Source organism: Rhinopithecus bieti, unplaced genomic scaffold, assembly GCF_001698545.2.
Source record: "Rhinopithecus bieti isolate Rb0 unplaced genomic scaffold, ASM169854v2 scaffold_19969, whole genome shotgun sequence".
NCBI classification, from domain to species: Eukaryota; Metazoa; Chordata; class Mammalia; order Primates; family Cercopithecidae; genus Rhinopithecus; species Rhinopithecus bieti.
In genome coordinates, this window is record NW_016810434.1 from 1,088,888 (window position 1) to 1,098,484 (window position 9,597).

Below are 9,597 nucleotides of genomic sequence, written 5' to 3' on the forward strand. Positions count from 1 at the left end.
GCAATCATTCTATTTTGTTTAATGAGTGTGTGTGTGTGTGTGTGTATACAATACATATATAGTTTATGCTCTGTTAATACATTTATGTTTTATATCATGTACTTTTTCTTATCAACTTTATAAAGGAATAATATACATATAATAAACTGCATCAATTTAAAGTACAGGACTTGAAGTTTTGAAAGTTGTACACTTACATAAAATCACAATCAAGGTAAAGGACATTTCCACTGATCCCAAAAAAATTTTTTGGGTCCTTTTGCAATCCCTCCCTCCCTTCACTCTTTTTTTTTGTTTGTTTGTTTTGTTTTTTTTTGTTTTGTTTGAGACAGAGTCTGGCTCTGTCGCCCAGGCTGAAGTGCAGTGGACGGATCTCAGCTCACTGCAAGCTCCGCCTCCCGGGTTTACGCCATTCTCCGTCTCAGCCTTCCTAGTAGCTGGGACTACAGGCGCCCGCCACCTCGCCCGGCTAGATTTTTGTATTTTTTTTTTTTTTTACTAGAGACGGGGTTTCACCGTGTTAGCCAGGATGGTCTCGATCTCCTGACCTCGTGATCCGCCCGTCTCGGCCTCCCAAAGTGCTGGGATTACAGGCTTGAGCCACCGCACCCGGCCTAAAGCCAAATTCAATATTCTTTGAGAGAAACTTTTTTTTGTTTTTTTTTTGTTTTTTTTTGAGACGGAGTTTCGCTCTTGGTGCCCAGGCTGGAGTGCAGTGGCACCATCTCGGCTCACCGCAACCTCCGCCTCCCGGGTTCAAGCGATTCTCCTGCCTCAGCCTCTCGAGTAGCTGGGATTACAGGCATGCGCCACCATGCCTAGCTAATTTTGTATTTTTAGTAGAGATCCGGTTTCTCCATGTTGATCAGGCTGGTCTGGAACTCCTGACCTCAGGTGATCCACCTGCCTCGGCCTCCCAAAGTGCTGGGATTACAGGTGTGAGCCACTGTGCCCGGCCGAGAGAAACTTTTTTTTTTTTTTGTGAGACGGAGTCTCGCTCTGTCGCCCAGGCTGGAGTGCAGTGGCCGGATCTCAGCTCACTGCAAGCTCCACCACCCGGGTTTATGCCATTCTCCTGCCTCAGCCTCCTGAGTAGCTGGGACTACAGGCGCCCGCCACCTCGCCTGGCTAGTTTTTTTTTGTATTTTTTAGTAGAAACGGGGTTTCACCGTGTTAGGCAGGATGGTCTCGGTCTCCTGACCTCGTGATCCGCCCGTCTCGGCCTCCCAAAGTGCTGGGATTACAGGCTTGAGCCACCGCGCCCGGCCAAGAAACTATTTTTAAAGGAACTATACCAATTTATATGTTTGAAAAAGTATTGTCATAACTTTAACCTGCACCTCATATTTCTCAAACAAATTTTGGAAAATGGGCATTTAAAGTGTGATAAGAAAATTCTTTCTTTAAAGGAAACTTGAGGTTTGAGTTATTTTTAACAAAACTCTAATAATGTCTAAACCCAGATTTTTTCTATCTGAGATTAATGTCACATTAAATAAAATCGTCTTCATATATAGGAACAGGTTTAGAATACTAAGTTTTAAGATCTTGAAGAGATCTTAGAATCCTCTCTTCTAATTGCCTCATTTTATTTTATTTTTTGTTTTTGAGACAGAGTCTCGCTCAGTCGCCCAGGCTGGAGTGCAGTGATGCGATCTTGGCTCACTGCAACCTCCGTGCAAGCTTCTTGGGTTCAAGAGATTCTTGTGCCTCAGCCTCCCGAGTAGCTGGGACTACAGGCACCTGCCACCATGCCCTGCTAATTTTTTTGTGTTTTTAGTACAGATGGGGTTTCGCCGTGTTGGCCAGTCTGGTCTCGAACTCCTGATGTCAAGTGATCCGCATGAGCCACTGCGCCTGGTCTAATTACCTCATTTTACAGATGAGAAAACTGATGCCAGGAAAGATGATGCCTTGTCCAAATGAGTTAGTAGCAGGTGGTCGCCACAGATCTTTCTACCACATGATCTCCTAATACGTCTCCTTGACACCTGGCCCTGGTGTCAAGCAGTAGTCACAGGTATGGGGATAGTCACCTAAAGACTAAATTACTCAGTGTGTAGACCACTAATGTCCACTATCAACACATGGCAAGCTTGTTTGTAGGGCAGAATCTCAGGCCCCACCCCAGGCTTAAACCTTTTAGTAAGATCCCCAGGTGACTCATATGCACATTAACTTCTAGAAGCGCTGAACCTTGGCTCCTACCTTGTTCTTCCCCTGAATCTCAGTCTCATCATGGTTTCACCAGAAGGCAAAACCAATGGTAAAATAGTTTCACTTCTGCCTCTCTATTACCCAATATCGTGAACTTGCCTGGAGCCATCAAGCTTTTCTGATTTTTTTTCCTACCTAACAGTATAAATAAAGAGTATGGGTTACCAAGGAAGTAAGGCAGTGTTCCAGATAATTCTGAACAAAATGATGCATTCGGTCCTTTGCCCTGAGTAGCCAAAAGTAGGGGGAAAGCCTGGAGGCTTTGGAGAAAGAAATGACTTGTCTCCAACTCACCCTTCGGGGTCTCTTCTCTGCATACTTCCAACCCCTGCCTTCCCCCATTCTGTTAGCGTGTCCTTCAGTTAGCCAATGTGGCTAATCATTTAGTATGAATTAGTTTAAGGTCTTGCTCCTCCCAGGAATATTTGCAAAGAAGGGAAGGGTGGAATTTCAGACATGTGATTCTGGCTCAGCAAAGATTTAGCTGGGTAAAGGGAGCCACCAAATCACGTGAAAGTAGGCTTGGGCCATGGCACCATTTCAGGAGATCCTAGTCTTCCATTTGTAGCACAAAGGTTATCTTTGCTCCTAGGTCTGTAAAATGTGCATTGTCTTATGTGTAGTATTGCATGATTTTGAAAACATGATAGATAATTTATTTTGTGTAAGGCTCATAACTATTCTGTGACGAAGCTGACATCATCTTCGTTTTACAGGGCTTAAAGTTGTTTGGGGCCTTTTAGCTTCCAAACCAAACTCTAGGCTCCTTGTAATATGTTAATAAAATTGTCTCTCTTATAGGCGTTTCTTTTTTTTTCATTTCTTTTTTTTTTTTTTTTTGAGATGAAGTTTCGCTCTTGTTGCTCAGGCTAGAGTGCAATGGCGCCATCTCGGCTCACTGCAACCTCCACCTCCTGAGTTCAAGCGATTCACCTGCCTCTGCCTCCCAAGTAGCTGGGATTACAGGCATGCACCAGCATGCCTGGCTAACTTTGCTGTATTTTTAGTAGAGACAGGGTTTCTCCATGTTGGTCAGGCTGGTCTTGAACTCGCAACCTCAGATGATCTGCCTGCCTCGGTCTCTCAAAGTGCTGGGATTACAGACGTAAGCCACCATGCCTGGCCATGCGAGTTTCTTATGACTGGTTTTAGTTTAGTTTTGTTTAGTTTTGTTTTGAGAATGAGTGTTACTCTGTTGCCAGCTGGAGCACAGTGGTGTAATCTTGGCTCAGGCTCACTGCAATCTCCACCTTCCGGGTTCAAGTGATTCTCCTGCCTCAGCCTCTCGAGTAGCTGTGACTACAGGTACACACCACCACACCTGGCTAATTTTTGTATTTTTCGTAGAGACAGAGTTTCACCATGTTGGCCAGATGGTCTCGATCTCTTGACCTCGTGATCTGCCCACCTCGGCCTCCCAAAGTGCTGGGATTACAGACGTGAGCCACCACAACCAGTCTGGTTTTGTTTGTTGATTTATTTGTACACATTTTTTGAATAGATAATGCTCTCCTAGATTCAGTGTTTGAGAAACAAATTCTTCATGATACTCGGTGTTCTGAGGGTACTTTCTTTTCATGGCCTATTCCTGTTTCACCAGTACCTTCACTGTTTCCTCCCCACCATATCATCATGGCCACCATTGTTCTTTTGGAATGCAGGACCCCTTCAGTCTCCAAGAGAACTGATTCTCATGTTGGAATTCTCTCTAAGCCAATCTGTTCAGAATACTTTGACACAAATGAATGGCCTCACCAGGGTGGACCAGTTCAGAGAAGGCTGACCAAGGAAGCAAAGAGCCTGGAAGTCAGAACAAGAGAAGATTTTACAGGCTTGGGACAAGTGTCTTCAATTATTTAAAGGGTTGTGATGTGAAAGAGAGATTATGATTTTTCTTAGGGGTAGAGGTAGATTTACTGTGAAGATAATCTGGTTTAAGCTTTAGGGCTACTGTGTGGTCCCCTTCCAAGACCTTGTACCTAATTTTGAATCTTTACATTTGTGTTATTTCAACTAAAGACCTCTTCCCCCACCACCAAATTACAGTATATGAGTTTCACAAAACTGGATATACCCCTTTCTGTGTGGAACAGAGAGCAAACCAGGACCTAGGACAGAAGTGAAAACCTCAAATGAGGGTATTCATTCAGTATTAGTTCAATAAAAGAAAATCTTTCCATGGGCCAAGACAATGCCACCAGGAAATGGGTTGTGTAGGCACCTTCTTTTTTTTTTGAGACGGAGTCTCGCTCTGTTGCCAGGCTGGAGTGCAGTAGTGCAATCTCGGCTCACTGCAATTCTACCTCTGGTGTTCAAGCGATTCTCCTACCTCAGCCTCTTGAGTAGCTGGGACTACAGGCACCCGCCACCATAGACAGCTAATTTTTGTATTTTTTTTACTAGAGACAGGGTTTCACCATGTTGGCCAGGATGGTCTCGATCTACTGACCTCATGATCTGCCCACCTCGGCCTCCCAAAGTGCTGGGATTACAGGTGTGAGCCGCCGTGCCAGGCCAGTAGGCACCTTCTATAGCTACCCACAGTTATTTGTCTCAGCAACATCCCCTCTTTGAGGCCAGTAGAATTTGGATTTGTTCAAAAAGTTAAGGAGAGCCCTTGATCTCCAGCTCCCAAGGGTGAATTCTGATTGGTCAAAGCCAATCATGGTATTCTCTTTCCCTATGGCCTTTAATTGGCCTGAGTAAGGGCAGGTCGTGTAGTTCTGGCCGGAGACAGGGGGTGCTGGTACTTTCTTCTCTGATTAAAAGACAAGGCTTCAGGTAAAGGTCTTTTTCCCCTTCCCTTTTATTCCTGAAACTCAAGAGAGCTGGAGATAAGCATCCATCCTGTGGCCAGTAGGCCAGAAGCATGAAAACCAAAGTCAACATGCTAAGGGTGGCAGAGCACAAATGGTAAAGGGTTTTAGGATCCTTACAGCATTGTTGAGGAGCAGAACCAGGACTAACAGCCACCTACCTCTAGATTACTTATGTGAGAAAACTAAACTCCTTATTTGTTCAAATAACAGTTAAAATTTCCCATTACTTCCAGCCAAATGCATTTTTCCTTGATATAGCTATCTTTAAGGAGAGGGCTTTCTCTGTCTCTGGTGGAAGTCAATTTTCTGGGGGAATTTACTACAAAACATGGGTTGCAGAGGTCCCCTATGTCTGGGAGAGAGGATTTGGGGAGACAATGACTTGTTTTTAGGAATAATTTTGCATAATTAGAACATGAACAATTTTCTATGACTTGGGCCCTTAAGTTTCATCCTTCTTTCCTCAAGTCTTCATATTTCCTTTAGCCTATAACCATCTTTCTTTTTTTTTTTTTTTTTTTTGAGACGGAGTCTCGCTGTCGCCCAGGCTGGAGTGCTGTGGCTGGATCTCAGCTCACTGCAAGCTCCGCCTCCTGGGTTCACGCCATTCTCCTGCCTCAGCCTCCCGGGTAGCTGGGACTACAGGCGCCGCCATCTCGCCCGGCTAGTTTTTTGTAGTTTTAGTAGAGATGGGGTTTCACCGTGTTAGCCAGGATGGTCTCGATCTCCTGACCTCGTGATCCGCCCGTCTCGGCCTCCCAAAGTGCTGGGATTACAGGCTTGAGCCACCGCGCCCGGCCATAACCATCTTTCTCAATGGATTTCTCTAACCTCATCCATAGCCTCCTTCAATTCCACCTTTTTTTTTTTTTTTTTTTGAGATGGAGTCTTGTTCTGTCACCCAGGCTGGAATGCAGTGGTGCGATCTCAGCTCAGTACAACCTCTGCTTCCCGGGTTCAAGCGATTCTCCTGCTTCAGCCTCCCAAGTAGCTGGGACTACAGGCACACACCACCACTCCTGGATAATTTTTGTATTTTTAGTAGAGACAGGGTTTCACCTTTTTGGTCAGGCTGGTCTGAAACTGCTGACCTCAGGTGATCTACCTGCCTCAGCCTCCCAAAGTGTTGGGATTACAGGCATGGGCCACCGTGCCCGGCCCCAATTCCACCATTGATAGGGGACAGAAAAAAAGATTGAGCAGGATGGATGAAGAGGACACTGTTTTTCAAAACTGGTACGCTTTCCAACAATTTAGGAGAGTAAGATATGTTTATAAGTATTGACAGAATGTGCTTCCATTTCTGATCTGTAATCAGATAAACCAGAACTTTTCAAATGAGTAAACATCAGGTAAACATAAAGAGAGACAGCCTGTATAGGCTGAGGGGATGGCACTGAAGACCCTGCAGTTTTCAAACTGGCTAATCAGACCCCGGGGAAGAAGGAATGCTTTTCAGGGGTACGTGGCCCGGGTGGGTTTTTTTTTTTTTTTTTTTTTTTGACAGTTTCACTCCCATTGCTCAGGCTGGAGTACAGTGCAGAGATAGCAGCTCACTGCAACCTCCGCCTCCTGAATTCATGTGATTCTCCTGCCTCAGCCTCCCAAGTAGCTGGGACTACAGGTGCAGGCCATTGCACCTGGGTAATTTTTGTATTTTTAGTAGAGATGATTTTCACCATGTTGCTCAGGCCAGTCTCAAACTCCTGAGCTAGAACTCTTGAGCCTTGGCCTTCCAAAGTTCTGGGATTACAGGTGTCCAGGAGGTATTTTTTAAAATACTTTTTTTTTTTTTTCCAGACAGAGTCTCTGTTACCCAGGTTGGAGTGCAATGGTGCAATCTCAGCTCACTGCAACCTCCACCTCCCAAGTTCAAACGATTCCCCTGCCTCAGCCTCCCGAGTAGCTGGGATTACAAACATGTGTCACAACACCCAGCTAAGTTTTGTATTTTTAGTAGAGATGGGGTTTTACCATGTTGGCCAGGCTGGTCTTAAACTCCTACCTCAAGTGATCCTCCCGCCTCGGCCTCCCAAAGTGCTGGAATTACAGGCATGAGCCACCATGCTTGGTCTAAAGGACTTTATTGTGAAACATTTTAGATAGAATAGTTTAATGTTCCCATCACCCAGCCTCAGTTCATGGCCCATTCTTGTTTCATCTATACCTTCGCTGCTTCTCCCGCCATATCATCATTTCTTTTTTTTATTGAGATAAAGATGCAAGATGACCACCAACAATTCCTCCCATCCCTGAAAACCCAATGCTTCTCCTCTAATGAAGAGTGATGAAAATATTCCACAATTAGATTGTGGTTGTACAACTCTGTGAAAATACCCAAAGCCATGGAAGTGTACACTTTAAAGTGTACACTTTAAGTGAATTATATCTCAATAAAGATGCTTTTAAAAGGTGGAGAAGGAAAATTTCTCTATTTTAATAATATTTAAAGAAAACAAAGAGGTAGAGTTTCTGTGATTTGCTTAAACCATTAATAGGTAGCAGAAGGGACGCTCTGTGACTGCTGGGCATAGCCCTTCATCGGCCCCAGAGCTTCTGCTTTCACTGTTTTGCCATACCAACGGACCTGCAAGAGAGTAGCCCAGGCAGAATCCAGCTGTTCTTTTGAGCCACCCCAGCGGAGATGCCACACAGACCAGTGAAACCACCTTGGCAGCTCCAGCACCTGTTGAGCTGCCCAGCCAACATCACATGGGGCAGAGATGAGCTGCCAAGCCTGTCGACTACGTTTTGGGGTGGTGGAGGAGTGGGCAGTGCCAAATCCCCAGAAGAAGCTCAATGAGTATTTGTCTGTTTTCATTTCAGCCAGCAGAGGGTCCTCAAGGTAACACCTTCCAGTGGCTCCCCCACCTCTCTCAGAGCTCTGGCCAGGGCCCACAAGGCCCTCCATCTTACCCCTTTCCTCTCTGACTGTCACCTCCTCCTCCTCTTCCTCTTGCTTCCTCACTTCTAGCTACAAAGGCCTTCCTTCAACAGACAGACCTGTCCCCTTGCAGGGCCTTTTGCCCTTGCTCTTCCCTTTGGTCCTCCCCAGATGGCTACAGGGTTCCTCCCACACCTCCTGTAGGTCTTCACTCAAATGCTACCTTCCTTCTTCTTCTTCTTCTTTTTTTTTTTGAGACTGAGTCTGGCTCTGTCGCCAGGCTGGAGTGCAGTGGCGTCATCTGGACTCACTGCAACCTCCGCCTCCCGAGTTCAAGCGACTCTCCTGCCTCAGCCTCCTGAGTAGCTGGGACTACAGGCCCACGCCACCACGCCCGGCTAATTTTTGTATTTTAGTAGAGACGGGGTTTCACAATGTTGGCCAGGCTGGTCTCGATCTCCTGACCTCGTGATCCGCCCGCCTCGGCCGCCCAAAGTGTTTGGATTACAGGCGTTGAGCCACCGCGCCCAGCCAAATGCCACCTTCTTATTGAGACCTGCTGTCTGTGCAAAATCGCAAACCCTCACTCCCTGTCCTTATTCCCTACTTCTACTTTTCTCTTTGGCATTTACCAATGTCTAACAGTATTTAATTTCACAAATTTATCTCGTTTATTTTCTGTCTCGTTTATATTTCTGCTATAACATAAACTCCAGGAAGGATTTTTGCCTGTCTTGGTTGTCTGTCGTATCTCGTGTCTAGAACACAGAACCCATTGTAGGCACTTCAATAAATTACCTGTAGAATGAATGGACTGAATGTCACCTTGTTGGAGAGTACCCCGCCACCACCACAGTCTGTTAAACAGTAATCTTTCATTTCTCTTTCCCAGTTTTATTTTTCTTCGTTTATACTTAATCACCTTTGATACCTATTTGTTTACTGTTTCTCTCCCCAGTAGCGTGAAAGTTACTTTAATAGTAGAGATTTAAATGTATTTTAATCCCTACAAAGAAGAAAAAGGGAGGAAATACATGACAAGCTCTCAGTACGTATTTGCGAAGCAATTAATCTCTTGAACGAAGATGTAGCAGGCAGCTCCACTAGCCTCCTTCGTGATAGGACTAACTTGGGGTCTGTCTGCGGGCGAGCACCTCCTCCGCGGGCGGAGGGCCGCAGCGAGAGCTGGGTTTCGGCAGCGCCCCATTAAACCAGCCGCGGACGCCCGGCTGTTGGCGGTAGTTCCAGCCCGGCCCGGCCCGGCGTTGCCGGTTTTTCCCCAGTCGCCCTGCCAGCCAGTTTCCGGGGCGGTGTCATCGCCCGTTTAAGAGCGGAGCGCTCCGCCCTGGGGGCGGAGCTGGGAGGGAGCTTTAAGGGGCGGACGGGCGGGAGGTCGGGGGTCCTCCGGGGATTAGAGCCGGTGGGCTCGCTGTGGGCGCCATTTCTCGGCGTCTCCCGAGGAGTCGCCCCTTCCTCAGCCTTGCTCGGCTCTTCTCCCCTCTGGTCGCCGGGGCCGCGCCGTCCCCCGCTCAGGTAAGCGCGAGGCCCGGCGGCGCCGCGGTACAGCCCGCTGCCCTCCTAGCCGAGCGGACCCCTCCTCGCCCGCGCCTGCGGTGGCGGCCTTGTCCCCGGGGAGGCGGGCGGGGGCCGCGCCCAGACCCTAGGGCGGCCGGCCCC